Source organism: Bos javanicus, chromosome 24 (assembly GCF_032452875.1).
Source record: "Bos javanicus breed banteng chromosome 24, ARS-OSU_banteng_1.0, whole genome shotgun sequence".
Taxonomy (NCBI): domain Eukaryota; kingdom Metazoa; phylum Chordata; class Mammalia; order Artiodactyla; family Bovidae; genus Bos; species Bos javanicus.
The window spans coordinates 61051701-61067764 of record NC_083891.1 but is presented as its reverse complement, the minus strand read 5'-3'; the positions used below and the strand labels follow the sequence as shown (position 1 = coordinate 61067764).

The 16064-nt window shown below is 44.4% G+C and overlaps 1 protein-coding gene and 1 long non-coding RNA gene across 5 annotated transcripts in view; one reads left to right on the top strand and one right to left on the bottom strand.

The window, feature by feature from the left end:
• The window catches only part of PHLPP1 (PH domain and leucine rich repeat protein phosphatase 1), a 219374-nt gene that overhangs the window by 139132 nt on the left and 64178 nt on the right, over positions 1 to 16064 (bottom strand). The gene's annotated exons all lie outside the window — the stretch shown is intronic.
• On the top strand, positions 6266 to 8967 carry LOC133237827 (uncharacterized). Its single transcript, XR_009733376.1, has 2 exons — positions 6266 to 6416; positions 8211 to 8967. It is a non-coding gene; the product is annotated as an uncharacterized LOC133237827 (long non-coding RNA).

Below are 16064 nucleotides of genomic sequence, written 5' to 3'. Positions count from 1 at the left end.
AACAGAACTTTGCAGACAAACTGAGATAGATGTTTATAAGAACTCTCCTCCACCACTGAGAGAGAGTGGTGTGTGCGCGCACACGGGCACGCACATGTACACGCTCAGTTGTGTCTGACTCTTCGTGACCCCGTGGATCACATCCCGCCAGGCTCCTCAGTCCATGTAATTTTTCAGGCAAGAATACTGGAGTGGTATTCCAAATCAAACCCACATCCCCTGTGACTCCTGCTTTGCAGGTGGATCCCTGAGCCACTGGGTAAGCCCTATACATTTTACCAATAACTATGTTAAAAGATGAGAGTTTCCATTTCATATTAAAGAAGAAAATTTAATGACTGCATACTACAATAATCCTTAATGACTCGTAATTTGAAAACAGAAAGCACAATTAATATATTCACCATGCACTAAACCAGAAGATTTTATTATGAAAGGGAATAAGAGTAGAAACCATAAGAGTAGACTTAAACTAAAAGCTGATAACGTTTGGATAAATAACATACAAATTTAAATTCATAATGAATTAAGTATTCACCTCAAGATTTTATTTTTGGGGGGTTTCCTCAAATAGCTTCTGACTCTCTTATCTTCCCTTTAGACAACACTTCAGCTCATATAATCCCAAACAAATTTATGGGCAAAATAAAACTATACTTAAGGGCTTTAGATTCAAAGAATCTAATCTCATACTAAGATCTGAAGGCAAAGTCCTGTTTAGATAGGGAATTATGGATTTAAAAACAGATGTTAAACTCATCCTCAAAGATAACATTTCAACATTGCAAACAATATTTAGATAGTCCAACTACTGAGAGAAGTGGGCTTCCCTGGTAGCTCAGCTGGTAAAGAATCCACCTGCAATGCAGGAGACCTTGGTTTGATTTCTGGGTCAGAAGATCTGCTGGAGAAGGGATAGGCTACCCACTCCAGTATTTTGGGGCTTCCCTGATGGCTCAGTTGGTAAAGAATCCGCCTGCAATGCGGGAGACTGGGAAGATCCCCTGGAGAAGGGAAAGGTCTACCCACTCCAGTAGTCTGGCCTGGAGAATTCCATGGACTGTATAGTCCATGGGGTCGCAAAGATTGGACACGACTGAGCGACTTTCACTCACTTCACCGAGAGAAGTAGTGTATGCATAATATATACAATGCACTACGGAAGTCTCATCTACAATCTTTCCAATTTCCTACAAAATATTTGCCTTGGAAGTATTATTTACCTTTTGGAAGAAAAAGGTTTTCTCAAACTCTTAGGGCTAATACAAATAACAACGACAAAAGAATCAACTAACCAATAATGCGGAAGTGTAATAGACTTGCTCGCCAGTCCCACTCCTATAACCATTTTTTTGCCTTATGTGTAAAAATGAGGACAGCAGGAGAAAAGAAAAAATATACACAATAAATACTAGGAAGAATAATTTCCTTTCCTTATGAATCTATCAATGTATTCTTTTCGGAATCACAATATATCAGTCTAGAAGAATTAAAATAGAAAGGAATCAGGTAATAGAAATCACTGGTTTTCCTGAGAGGCTACCAAAATTTTATTTACCAATTCTCCACCTGACTATACACACATACCCAAATGATGACCTCAAAGTTGGAGGATATTTCTTGTGTCCAACAAAAATATGAATACATGACTCTGAGGAGAAAGATAGTATATAAAACTCTTGAGCTTGAGTTTTTGTATTGTTCTCCATAAAGAGACAAAGAGAAGTAGATGTTCATGCAGAGAAACCAGTCTGCAGTTTCGTATACTACACCAATTTTGGATACTACATCAGAAACAGAACAATCATTTTCAATTAAGAGCATTTTAAGTCATTTAAAAGTATTGGTGGAGGTGAAACTTAAACATACGGATCCAAGCTACCCATACAGATGAAGGGGAAAAAGAGAACTGACCTTTCTTTATCTTACACCATAAGTAAGGGAGACACTGGGCTCCCAGGCGGCAGTAGTGGTGAAGCACCAGCTGCCAGGTCAGGAGATTTAAGAGAAGCAGGTTCGGTCCTCGGGTCGGGAAGACCCCCGAAGGACGGCATGGCAACCCACTCCAGTGTTCTTGCCTGGAGAATCCCATGGACAGAGGAGCCTGGCGGGCTACAGTCCAGAGGGCTGCAAAGAGTCAGACACGACTGAGCGACTTAGCACAGCCCATATACATGGGCATAAAAACAAGTCCTGGAGAGTGCATGCTGTGGGGTCCTACTGCTTCAGTCCAAAGCCCAGCTCTGTCCTCAGGAGCTCTGCCACTGCCGGCAGGTTCCTCAACAGCCCCTGATGCAGAAATTTTGTTGTTGTTCTTCGTTTCAGTGTTTTTGTCAGCGCAGCACCCAGAAAAACGCTGGCACGTAGTATAAACTCAAAACAACCCCATCGGTTAATAAAAATACTTAACCTCTCTGGATTCAGTTTCCTTAGCTGTAAAATGAAAATTACATCAAATCAGATTGTTATGAGAGTGAAGGAAGACACGTATAAAGTCTTCACAACCTCAGGCATCACAGAAAGCATTCAATAAAGTGAGTTTTTATTTGACAGTAAGTATATATAGAAACCATATAGGTCCATATAGTCAAAACTATGGTTTTTCCAGTAGTCATGAGAGGCTGAGCACCAAAGAATTGATGCTTTCGAACTGTGGTGTTGGAGAAGACTCTTGAAAGTCCCTTGGACTTTGATCTCAAGGAGATCAAACCAGTCCATCCTCAAGGAAATCAACCCTGAAAATTCACTCGAAGGACTGATACTGGCTGACGCTCCAATGCTTTGGCCACCTGATGCGAAGAACCGACTCACTGGAAAAGACCTTGATTCCGGGAAAGATTGAGGGCAGGAGAAGAGGGGGACAGAGGATAAGATGGTTGGATGGCATCATCGACTCAATGGACGTGAGTCTGAGCAAACTCCAGGAGATGGTGAAGGACAGGGAAGCTGGCATGCTGCAGTCAACGGGGTTGCATTATTTATTTAAAAAATCTTAAGTGTCTGAGGATTTAACTGAAACAAATAGGTGAAGATCAAAGTTAACTATTGTCCAATAAGATCGCCTATCTGTACCTTACTTGGTCAACATTCACAGAACACCCACTCATACACAGAATTCTAAGAAACAGCAATTTGGGCTTAGACTGCCAAAGAAACAGAAAATAGAATCTCTCTTCCCAAGCAATTAACAATCCAGATGACAATATGCAATCCACAAACAAAACAGTAATCAACAGTTTTCTGAAATAACTGCAAATTCTTAACAAGTTCATTTCTATCTTCCAGCAGATGGCTGACCAAAACAGAGCTTTGTTGATGTTTTTAACAAATTTTCACAATGAATAATCACGTTCAATGCTTTCTCTCCTCTCTGCCTACAGACAGAGTCCTGGCACATTTATCTACACGCACCTGACTGTTCTCCAGGAGAAGAGCTGCACTCTTTTCTGTTCTGATAACCTTCAACTCTTCCCTGTTTCAAACGTTCAAATACTTCCATCTATGAAGTTCAGCCAAGTTCACAAACTATCTGGCAAAACAACAAAATACAAAGAGAGCTGGGACCTTGGCAGGAAAAGAGATGAAGGTTAAAGCTATGTTTGAATGATTCCTTCCTTTCCTCTACTAGGTTCAAAGTCTTTCTTTTAACGATTAATTCACTGAGGAAACACTGTAGCAAAGTGGTTCAAAACTACGGATTCTGGCACCAGAGAGCCTAGGTCTGAACCCTGATATTGCCCTCACTCCCCTATGCCTTAGTGCCCTGCCTGCAAAGGGGGACCCTCCTCATTGCTCTGCTGTGAAGGCTAAAGAGGCTGATCTATCCATAAAGTCCAGTGACTGACTCTGCACTTACCATTGTTAATAGCCTCTGAATATTACCTTGAGTCTTATAAACTTGGAATTTACTTTTAACAATTTACTTCAACAAAATCCATTATGATCAACAATTTTAGATGTGTCCAGAAAGTAATCACAGGATATAATATGCTTTATAAACTGTGGCTTCACATAGGAAATGAATAAGATGGTTTATATGGCTGGTTCTAAGTATGGGTCGCTCCATAACTTTTTAAAGAGAGATAAGAAGGAAGAGTTTTAAGTGTCACACAACAAGAAATTAATGTACCTTGAGTAAAAAGATGACACAGTATCACTGTATTTCCAGAAAACATTACTTCAAGAACTATGTACAGGACAGTTTATAAACCAGTAGAAGACTGAAAGAAGTCTGAGAGCCAAAGAATTGATGCCTTTGAACTGTGGTGCTGGAGAAGACTCTTGAGAGTCCCTTGGACTGCAAGGAGATCCAACCAGTCCATCATAAAGGAAATCAGTCCTGAATATTCATTGAAAGGACTGATGCTGAAGCTCCAACACTTCGGCCACCCGATGCGAACAGCCAACTCGGTGGAAAAGACCCTTATGCTGGGAAAGATTGAGGGCAGGAGGAGAAGGGGGTGACAGAGGATGAGACGGTGGGATGGCATCGCTGACTCAACAGACATGAGTTTGAGAAAACTCTGGGAGATGGTGAAGGTCAGGGAAGCCTGCCAGGTTGCAGTCTATGGGGTCACAAAGAGTAGAACACAACCCAGCAACTGAACAATGACAAAGGCTGGAAGCAGAGAAACCTGCAGAGCAGGCAATTACTAACAATCCAGGCAACAGAGTCATAAGAGTTTAGATCACATGGCGAACCTGGAAAGGAAGGGGAGACGGGCCATACTAAAATGTCTGAGAGTCAGAGGAGCAAGAGGGTACTAGGGGTGGAAAGAAACACCATCCTTTCTGGAGGATGGGATGGAAGATGAGCTTACACTGATTTCAGAGGATCACAGGGCTCAACTGAAAGGGTTCCTGCAGAGCAAGGGTCTGCAAACTACTGCCCAGGGGCCAAGTCCAGCCTGTGGCTTGTTTTTATATGGCTGGTGAGCTAAGAATGACTTAGATTTTTAAAGTAAAATTTTAAAGGGTTGTAAACAAACAATAACAAAACAGGAATATGCAACAGAGATTTATGGGATCTGCACAGCTTAAATACCTCCTACCCAGCTCTCTACAGAAAAGACTCTGCCAACTTCTGCCCGTAAAGCACTATTGAGGCATATTCCAAAATAAGCTGGAACAGATGGATAATTCAGAGGTTAGAGGCTACATAGAGTAAGGCCCATGATTTCCGTTTTTTCCTACTCTCTCCTCTGCTGCCTCAAGAGAAGAGTTTTGTTTTCTATTCCACTTACTTAAATAATCCTGAACATGATTATGAAAGTAAAACTCTAATACTCACTAAACCACCCCCCCAACACTGCAAACCCCAGGCCTACAGAGTCCACTCTGAATATTTACATAACAAGGACCAATTCTGAGCCCTTCATCCTTTTTTGTCATCAACAATAAATACATATAAAATCCAAGTGATTCATGTTTAAAAAAGCTAGTACTTGAAACTGTGAAATGTAGATTAAAACAGTAACAAACTACCCACAAATATAAATGCTTGTGGAATGAAAAGTCATTTTTTTCCAAGCTCCAAAATCAAACTAGTATATTGAGCTACCAAAAGTTCTAGGCAAGGACTTGAAACTTCTTCCTCACCTCAAAACACACACACAAAAAAAGCACTCCAAATATATACGAAATATATATGTGCGTAATGTGTCTATATGACATTTCTACTTGTTCTTAAAGAAGGCTGATCACAATCTTGGAGAGAGCCACTTATGCCCAGAATAAAAATGCTGATTTTAAATTTCTTAAAGAAAACTTACCTTTCAGGAAAGCAAATTAGTTATGGTAAAAAGTCACTGTACGTGTGGGTAACAACCACTGAGACCCATCCGTATCAGGAAACCAAACTGAGGTCTGAAGGATGATTGGACACATTGGAAACCAACACCCAAATCACAGGCCAGTGGGCCCCAGTCTGAGAGCCCTTCAGCTGGCCCGCGGCACGGCAGGGAGGGCACGGCCTAGCAGCACGGTGTGCGAGTGGCGAGCGCAGGCTCTGAGGTCTGAGGGTCCTTCAGCTGGCCCGAGGCAGGGAGGGCATGGCCTAGCAGCACGAGTGTGAGTGGAGCGCAGGCTCTGGGGTCTGAGCCCGGGGCTGCCTGCTGGTTCACTCTTTCGGTGTGAGCTGGGACAAGTCGCTAAACCAAGCCTCAGTGTGTTCATTTGAGAAACAGGCTGAACCACTGTCTACATTGGGCACCTGCACAGCATGCGGCACAGTGCCCGACACAGGGCAAGCTCTCAGTCGCTGTAACTAAGGTTACAGTGTGCGTGTGCAGAGCTCCATGTGCAGCAAATACCGGCCACGCCTGTTGTCACGGGAGAGCTGAGCAGCAGGCTATTGGAGACAGCGCCGGGACCCTCAGTGTGAGGAACGGCCACAGAAAAACAAGCGCCATCGTCAGGTGACTCTGTAGAGTGAGATGGCTCAAACGGGCAGGCGGGCGGGCACGAGGGTGAATCAGCAGTGAGTGGTAAACCCAGCTTTGAGCCTTTACCCGTGAGACAAGGAACTGAAAGGGAGGGCAGAGCCTTAGTCTCCCAGCGACTGAAGAGCTGGCGGGGGGCCGGGGAAGGAGCTCAGGGTGGGCAGGGAGGGGACAGGACGAGGCAGGGAAGGGGAGGCGTCTGAGGGGAGAAAGGGGCCCCCAGTACAAGGCAAGGGCTCAGTTTCCACCCGAGAAACGCAACACGGGCACGGCTGGGACCCGGCAGCCACACTGCCTTGATCCTGGTCACGCTGGTCCCGAAACACCACGTGGAGCTGAAACCGGTGTGAGGCTTTCCCAGAAGGGAGGCTGTTGGGAACCGCGGCCGCAGACCAGAAGGTCCGGGCCGGGAACTCTGGTGATGCACAGGAATCTCTCCTTCCCTGGGACCCAGGTCTCTTTGGAAAGGACCCGACTCCCAGCTTTACCTCCCATGTCCGGGTCCCCATCATTCCATGAACACACTCCCTCTGGAACCACCCTGCCCACCCCATCGCATCCTGACTTCTGTAACCTTCCCATTTTTCAGTTTCCTTCTACTTCCCTAGACTCTTTTTAATCTCTTTAAATGGGATCCCTTCTAATGGAAGCCCCCGTCACCAAGGTCTCTAAATATGGGGCGTTTCTATAAATGTGGGTAGTTTCAGCTCTGGCTTGTCAGGCTCCTCACCGCCACTCACCTCCATGACTTCACTCTTAACTCTGACATCTCAGGGTCAGCTCAGATCTCTTTTCCCGAACTATACACTGGTACCTAACTGGCTGTTGGACTTCTCTTCTAGGAAGACCCTCAAATATGAAATTTAAATCCAAATTAAACTCACCATCTTCTTATCTCAAGTTTCTCCTCCTCACATATTTCTCTCTGGCTTCCCCCTTGTTTCTCAAATCTAAAACCTCCCAGTTACCTTGGACACACTGGGGTTCCCCCACCCTGCCCATACCTCATTTATCGGCAGCCAAATCTCCATTCTCAATCTCTCTAATCCACCCTTTCCTCCCTCCACTCCCCTTGCAAGTGATTTCATTCAGGCCCTCGTCTGTCTCACCCAGATGACCACTGCAATAACGCGCCTTATCCACCTTACTTTTTATACCTCATCCTTCCACCCTGCTTGCCAAGAACAGTTCTCTAAAATTCTAAAGTCACTAATTCCTCCCCTGTGAAATATCCCTTACTGATCCCTCCACAACTTTTAGATGACAGTAACAATAATTACATCACCACCACCAACAGGAACTAACACTTACTGAGCACTTACTCTCTTCACTTTCCTGTGAGGTGGGTACAATTATCACCTCCAACTGACAGAGGAGGCAACAGATATCAAAGGAGCTTTCCCAGGTCGTAAAGCAGGTTAGCAGGTGGCAAAGCCAGGATCCAACCCAGAGCCACGCTCTTAACCACTGCACAATGACCGCCTCACCTAAACCCCTAGCACACAGAGGAAAGCTCTTTCACCTCTGCTGGCTCATCTCTCTGCATGTTCGATTTTAGCCATCCACTGCTCTGGTCACACCAGACCCACCGGTGGTACCCCAAACACCCCAAAACACGCTCACGTCTCACGGATGCCCCTCTGTTTGGAATGTTCCTCCTGACCTCCTACGCAGGTTAACCCCTCTTCTCCTCTTACAAAACTCAGTCAAGACAACTGCTCGAAAATGCTCTTCAGGACTGAGGCTATCTCACTCCTCTCCGCATCACAGGACTTGATGAATGGACTTTGCTGCCGGTGCTGAAGAGCAGGCAGAGGCTGGTGTCTCTGTGTTAAAGAGGAAACTGTTAAAGTGCATCTGGTTCCTAATCGGTACTGCTGAGTATTGGGACGCTGCTGCAAAATGTGCGGAAGTCGTGTTTCTTAGCACATAAAACCCCACCAGTTAATTCATTAAGTCATTTTTTCAGGACTGATTTTTCTTTGCAAATAGCTTAGTGACTTGCAGATCATGACAAGTACCCCCTTGTAATCTGCCTTCACTGGATAAATCTTACGCAAAGTTTCTAATGGAATGGCGCTCTCATCTCTATTTCAGTGGGTACATTTTATTCTTAACTGCAAGGGAATTTCTTTGTGTGGTATTTATAAAGCATCAAATTTAGGGGAAAACCCACACTTTCAAAAGACAGGTAAGAAAAAAGGGGGGATTTAAAAAGAAAACCTTTACTGGATTGTTGAATTATTAAAAAAAAAAAAAGGAAAGAAAGAAAGAAAAACAACAAAAACTCAAACTCAGAGCTTAATGATACAAGAGAGAACGTGCTTTTAAACTTGTTCATCAACGGCGCTCCTCTGCATTCGATCTGGGGAAGCCCGTGTTTAGGAAAGTCACCAGAAGTCACTGATTGACACAGGCGAAGGGGTGAGCCCCCAGACGGCGAGGACTCATACCATCGTGGCCGGGCCCTGGGCTCGAGCCTGGCCAGGAAACCAGGACGCCGCAAGCCACCCAGAGCGAGGCAAAAGGGGAAGGTTAGAAGACAGGAAAATCAGAATTTATTTTCCCAAGAAAACAAGTACAATGCCATTTGAAACAATTACGAGAAGTCATTCACACTGAAAGGACACTAGCAATAAATCCCCATTTCACACTGGGGAGCAGGGCGCAGATGCGACAGCGAATCCCAGTCTATCCTGACACTGAAAGATACTCACCGGAGACTCAATAAGCTATGCCTGAGATTATACTCTTTTCCTAAACTGTCTTCAGGCCCCAGCACTTTGAAAGGTGGGAAACTTTCCAAGTCCAGAAGTGAAACTTAGCCAGTACTCTATACTGCCTCTGACTTTAGTTTCCTGTTTCTACAACATTCACTTGAGATACGGTGCCAGCATGGAAAGACGGGCTTGATGTGATCACTGTGAAGAGAAAGGTGTCTGCTCAAGGTTGTGATACAGGAATCCTCCCCTGGCCTGTAGGAATCCAGGCTGATTACACTCCGACTGGAAAAACTGCTTTTCATCATTTCCTTATTCATCAACAAAGAAAGTGTCTCACTGCAGGAAAAGGTAATGTGCTCATTAATATGCAGGGTAGTGATTTTTTGAAAAAGGTATCAAACCAAGTCCCTGAATGTCTGACCTCTCTCACATCCTCTCACTTATCTATTTGGATTCCTAACCATTCATGAGACTATCTGCAGTTACTAATTACCCATTTCAATACAAAGCACCCTTTTCAATAAAAAGTCTTAACTAGCCACTTCAGTTAATAGTCATCCCTTATTATCCTCTTAAAAATCCTGCCTCCCAAAAAGTTTCAATCATGTAAGGTGTACTATCTTGCTTTCTTAACAGAACTTCATAATACTTGGCTAATTTAGAACATTCGTCCAAAGATCATGGAAATACTGCAGCAAGAACATTCAACCATGACCAAAGGGCTGTCAAATTGCTGACAAGAAACTGGGTTTCCCTTTGCAGCTCAAATAAAGTGCACCTGTGCAGGACCAAACAGACCACAGAGAGACGCGGTCAGAAACTTCACTGTGGACTGATGCTCTTTATTAAAGCTTTTTAAAAATTATATAAAATAAATATGATGGAGCACAATGGAGATTTTACGTTAACATTTCAAGAGAAAACTTCAGGTTTCACGGCCAAGTCAGGCTGGCCTGCCCTCGCTTCTCTTCCTACTCGTGTGTGTGAGCAGGCTTAAGGACGGGCGTTTTACTTGCGAGCAAAACCATGTGACTGCACGAAATTTGTTTCAAGCAAATCCAACCATCCCACAAAACTCCAAAGAAGTACAAACCAACCAATAATTACTAAGCACTCGCCAAGGCAACAAGGAAAGCAAGCCAGTCTCCGCCTGTTTCAGAACAGCCGCAGAGCACCTCTGGGGCCCCAGTCCCGCAGTCTAGGGCCGGTTCGGACTCTCCACCCAGGCCCCCTTCACAGCGCACCCTGCACCCTGCAGCATCCGCACCCACAGCATCCTGCACCTTCGCTCCCTCCGCGCCCCACAACCACCAGCAGAGCTGGTTCCTGCCCATGACCCCCCTACCCTCGCAACTCCAGCCACAGCCAACTACCCTCCCCAGCCCTGCCTCCGCACAGCGCGCCACGTGACCACACGGGGAGGGGAGGGGACCCTCTTCCCGGCCCACTTAAAGCTGGTGACTTTCTCTGGAACATTCCAAATCCATGGAGTACTTTTAACAAGAATACCTTGGCTTCCTAAACCTAGGGACCATGAGCTGTTCTAGATTACCAAGCTTTTATAGGTGTTCAAGAATTTATCCTTTTGGCAATAACTTTTATTCCAATACTTTTGAATATACCACAACTTGCCCTGCCTTGTCAAAATTCAAATAAATGCTTAATACTCTTTTGATTGCCTTGAGTCATCATTATTAAAGGATATGTAAGAGTATAATAAATGATATTCATGAAAATGTCCTCGGGGAGTTCTGAGGTCCCAGGCTGACAGGCTCCCACCTTATGACTGCCGCTTCTGCCAAACCCCAGGGCTTGCACTTAAATACTCCAGTGTCTATCCAGGCTATTCAGTGGCCTTCTACTAGCTTCCTGGCACAAAGTTGTATCTGCTATTGACAACACTGCCTGATAACTGCCGGGAGCTGGCGAGAGGCACTCCACTCACGACAAAGGTCATGAGGAAGGAGGCTCAGCATACGTAAAGGCGGGATCGAGCCTCAGGAGTCCCCCTGGAGATTCTCGAGCATCTACCCCCAAAAACCACAGTCTGCCTACTTTACTGCTTTGTGCTCTCACCTCTGACTTTACTGGGGGCTGTCCCCCACCACCATTTCGCTCTCTCTGATAAAGAGTTAACTTACAGCTCCAGTTAATAAAGTTCCTGGGCATTAGGAGTATTTAAATCCAAACGCCTCAGATAGCTCTCTAATTCGCCTGACAAGTTTACTCAGACTCCTACAGATATGCATATGATTGTTTACAGTCTCCCAGCCTCGAGAGGCACAGGAAGCTTAAGATATTCAAATAACTTAGAGCCTCTCAGAGAGTTAGAAACTGTCAGAATAAACTAGTAAAGGATTTCATTGATGAGCCAATGCTTGCTGCAAAGTTTCCACATCCCCTGTATTGTATCCTTGAATGTGTATTAATTAACATAGTTGGTATGTAGAAAAAATAAGTAGTGGCCTTGGTGTTAGCAACTTTAGACCCTTAAGGTAATAAATTCTTTCCTTTGTTGTAAACCCACTGCACCTCTGCCCTATAGGAATGCAACTTTATCTAACACCTTCGGAGGATGGCGCCAAACCTTAAAATAATTACTCTCAGAGAAAATAAGTCTTACGGTTGACAAACCTTTGTCAAGAGTCATAAAATATTAATAGGCCTTCTGGCCAGAAGATGATGTAAATCACCTAAACCATTTGTATACGATAAATTTGCAGGAAAGAAACCCTGGTTTTTGATAAGGATCAGAGACTGCTGACTTTGCATGATTTCACATCCCCTATTATCCTCTATGTGTAACTTAGGGTATAAAAGCCCCGGTTGAAAATAAAGCTACAGGCCTTGCTCACCCAAGCTTGGTCTCCCCATGTCATTCTTTCTTTTCACATTCCAGCTGAGTCTCCATCTGGAGCGCGGAGGTCCTCTGTGATCATTTATTTGCCTGGGCTTCTAAGACCCACTCGAGAAGGTGTCTAAGGTGGGGCACCTTCCGCTATTCGAGAGGGCGCCTGCAGCCTCTGTGGTCAGAGCTAACATGGTGTCACAGGTTATACTGATTTTCTGTGTAAACCAAGCTACTCAGCCTCTTTTCTCCACTGAATTTTCCTACTGAGCTATCCTCACTCTTTATATCTTTGATGAATATTTAAATTAATCGCCGACGCCGTCTCCCCTTCGAGTACCCTGGATCAGCTGGGGCTGGACCTCGGCAGATAACCAAAACAGGGAGATGAACCTATAGTTTTTATGTTTTTTCTTTTCCTTGAGATGTACTTGACGCTTGAAATGTATATTCAACTTATTCATAAAGTGTTCAGTTCAGTCACGTCTGACTCTTTGCGACCCCATGGACTGTAGCACACCAGGCCTCCCTGTCCATCACCAACTCCTGGAGTTTACCCAAACTCATGTCCATTGAGTCGGTGATGCCATCCAACCATCTCATCCTCTGTCGCCCCCGTCTCCTCCCACCTTCAATCTTTCCCAGCATCAGGGTCTTTTCCAATGAGTCAGTTCTTTGCATCAGATGGCCAAAGTATTGGCATTCCAGCTTCAACATCAGTCCTTCCAATGAATAGTCTGGAGTGATTTCATTTAGGATGAACTGGTTGGATCTCCTTGCTATCCAAGGGACTCTCAAGACTCTTCTCCAACACCACAGTTCATAAGCATCAATTATTTGGTGCTCAGCTTTCGTTATAGTCCAACTCTCACATCCATACATGACTACTGGAAAAACCATAGCCTTGACTAGTTAGACTTTGTTGGCAAAGTACTGTCTCTGCTTTTTAATATGCTATCTAGGTTGGTCATAACTTTTCTTCCAAGGAGTAAGCATCTTTTAATTTCATGGCTGCAGTCACCATCTGCAGTGATTTTGAAGCCCCAAAAATAAAGTCTGCCACTGTTTCCACTGTTTCCCCATCCATGTGCCATAAAGTGATGGGACTGGATTCCACAATCTTAGTTTTCTGAATGTTGAGCTTTAAGCCAACTTTCACACTCTCCTCTTTCACTTTCATCAAGAGGCTCTTTAGTTCTTCACTTTCTGCCATAAGGGTGGTGTCATCTGCATATCTGAGGTTATTGACATTTTTCCTGGCAATCTTGATTCCAGCTTGTACTTCATCCAGCCCAGCATTTCACAGGATGTACTCTGCATAGAAGTTAAATAAGCAGGGTGACAATATACAGCTTTGACGTACTCCTTTCCCAATTTGGAACTGCTCTGTTGTTCCATGTACAGTTCTAACTGTTGCTTCCTGGCCTGCATATAGGTTTCTCAAGAGGCAGGTCAGGTGGTCTGGTATTCCCATCTCTTTCAGAATTTTCCACAGTTTATTGTGATCCACACAGTCAAAGGCTTTGGCATAATCAATAAAGCAGAAACAGATGTTCTTCTGGAATTCTCTTGCTTTTCTGATGATCCAGCGGATGTTGGCAATTTGATCTATGGTTCCTCTGCCCTTTCTAAAACCAGCTTGAATATCTGGAAGTTCACAGTTCATGTTTTGCTGAAGCCTGGCTTGGAGAATTTTGAGCATTACTTTACTAGCATGTGAGATGAGTGCAATTGTGCAGTAGTTTGAGCATTCTTTGGCATTGCCTTTCTTAGGGATTGGAATGAAAATTGACCTTTTCCAGTCCTGTGGCCACTGCTGAGCTTTCCATATTTGCTGGCATATTGAGTGCAGCACTTTCACAGCATCATATTTCAGGATTTGAAATAACTCAACTGGAATTCCATCACCTCCACTAGCTTTGTTCGTAGTGATGCTTCCTAAGGCCCACTTGACTTCACATTCCAGGATGTCTGGCTCTAGGTGAGTGATCACACCATTGTGATTATCTGGGTCATGAAGATCTTTTTTGTACAATTCTTCTGTGTATTCTTGCCAGCTCTTCTTAATATCTTCTGCTTCTGTTAGGTCCATACCATTTCTGTCCTTTATCAAGCCCATCTTTGCATGAAATGTTCCCTTGGTATCTCTAATTTTCTTGAAGCAATCTCTAGTCTTTACCATTCTGTTGTTTTCTTCTATTTCTTTGCATCGATCACTGATGAAGGCTTTCTTATCTCTCCTTGCTATTCTTTGGAACTCTGCATTCAAATGGATATATTTTTGCTTTTCGCCCTCCTTTGCTTTTTGCTTCTCTTCTTTTCACAGCTATTTGTAAGGCCTCCTCAGACAGCCATTTTGTTTTTTTGCATTTCTTTTCCATGGGGATGGTCTTGATCCCTTTCTCCTGTACAATGTCATGAACCTCTGTCCATAGTTCATCAGGCAGTCTATCAGATCTAGTCCCTTAAATCTATTTCTCACTTCCACTGTATAATCATAAGGGATTTGATTTAGGTCATACCTGAATGGTCTAGTGGTTTTCCCTACTTTCCTTAATTTAAGTCTGAATCTGGCAATAAGGAGTTTATGATCTGAGCCACAGTCAGCTCCTGGTCTTATTTTTGTTGACTGTATAGAGCTTCTCCATCTTCGGCTGCAAAGAATATAATCAATCTGATTTTGGTATTGACCATCTAGTGATGTCCATGTGTAGGGTCTTCTCTTGTGTTGTTGGAAGAGGGTGTTTGCTATGACCAGTGTGTTTTCTTGGCAAAACTCTGTTAGCCTTTGCCCTGCTTCATTCTGTACTCCAAGGCCAAATTTGCCTGTTATTCCAGGTGTTTCTTGACTTCCTAATTTTGCATTCCAGTCCCCTATAATGAGAAGGACATCTGTTTTGGGTGTTAGTTCTATCTTGTTAGTTCTGTAAGGTCTTCATAGAACCATTCAACTTCAGCTTCTTCAGTGTTAAAGGTCAGGGCGTAGACTTGGATTACTGTGATACTGAAAAAAACAAAGTGTTATCTTTCCAAATTCTTTGAAAATCTGTGAAGGCAGTGACTGTATATGCAATCTATGTTTCCTATTATTCCTATATACTGTTTTATCATCAAATTAATAGCCTCACACAGAATTTATTTTAAAATTAGCTGGCAAATAAGTGTACGTATGAGCTTCCCAGGTGGAGCTAAAGGTAAAGAACCCATCTGCCAATGTTCGTAGACATGAGACCCAGGTTCGATCCCAGGGTTGGAAAGATCCTCTGGAGGAGGGCACGGCTACCCACTCCACTATTCTTGCCTGGAAAATCCGATGGACAGAGGAGCTTGGCTGGCTACAAGTCCATGGGGTGGCAAAGAGCTGGACACGACTGACGAGACTTAGCACACACGCAAGTGTACTTCACACAGGACCACAACCACAGTAAAGCCCTTATGGAGTGTCTAGAGAAACAGCCAGAGAACTTAAGTTGTTGCTATGAAAGCATTAAAGGTTTGTACGTTTAGTTTTCTTGTATGTAGGCGTGTGTGTGTATGTGCGCTATATATAAAGAGAACTGGTCTCAAGGGGAGCCGGGAACTATTTACCTTCACGAGTCAGAATTTCTGCAGCCACAGATAAAAGCTACCTTCTGAACGGACACCAGGGATCTGTGGCGTGAAGAAACACAAGCCGGAGGGCAGGGCTGTGACACCTGGCGCCTGGACAGCAGAGGTGAGGAAGGCCTGGTGTTGAGCAAGGGGGCACTACCGGGCAGGGGAGGCTCAGCCCCCACTGCCCGGGGCTTCCGCCCTCCCCTGCAACCTACAACACCTCGAGCATTCCGGCCAAAGTTCAGGATTTTACAAAATCTGAGATGCACTTGTGTGCTGCTGCTGCTGCTGCTGCTGCTAAGTCGCTTCAGTCGTGTCTGACTCTGTGCGACCCCAGAGACAGCAGCCCACCAGGCTCCTCCGTCCATGGGATCTGCCAGGCACGAACGCTGGAGTGGGTGCCATTGCCCTCTCCGACACTTGTGTGCTAGGTTCTTCAAAAACAAAAGCACTGTTTGG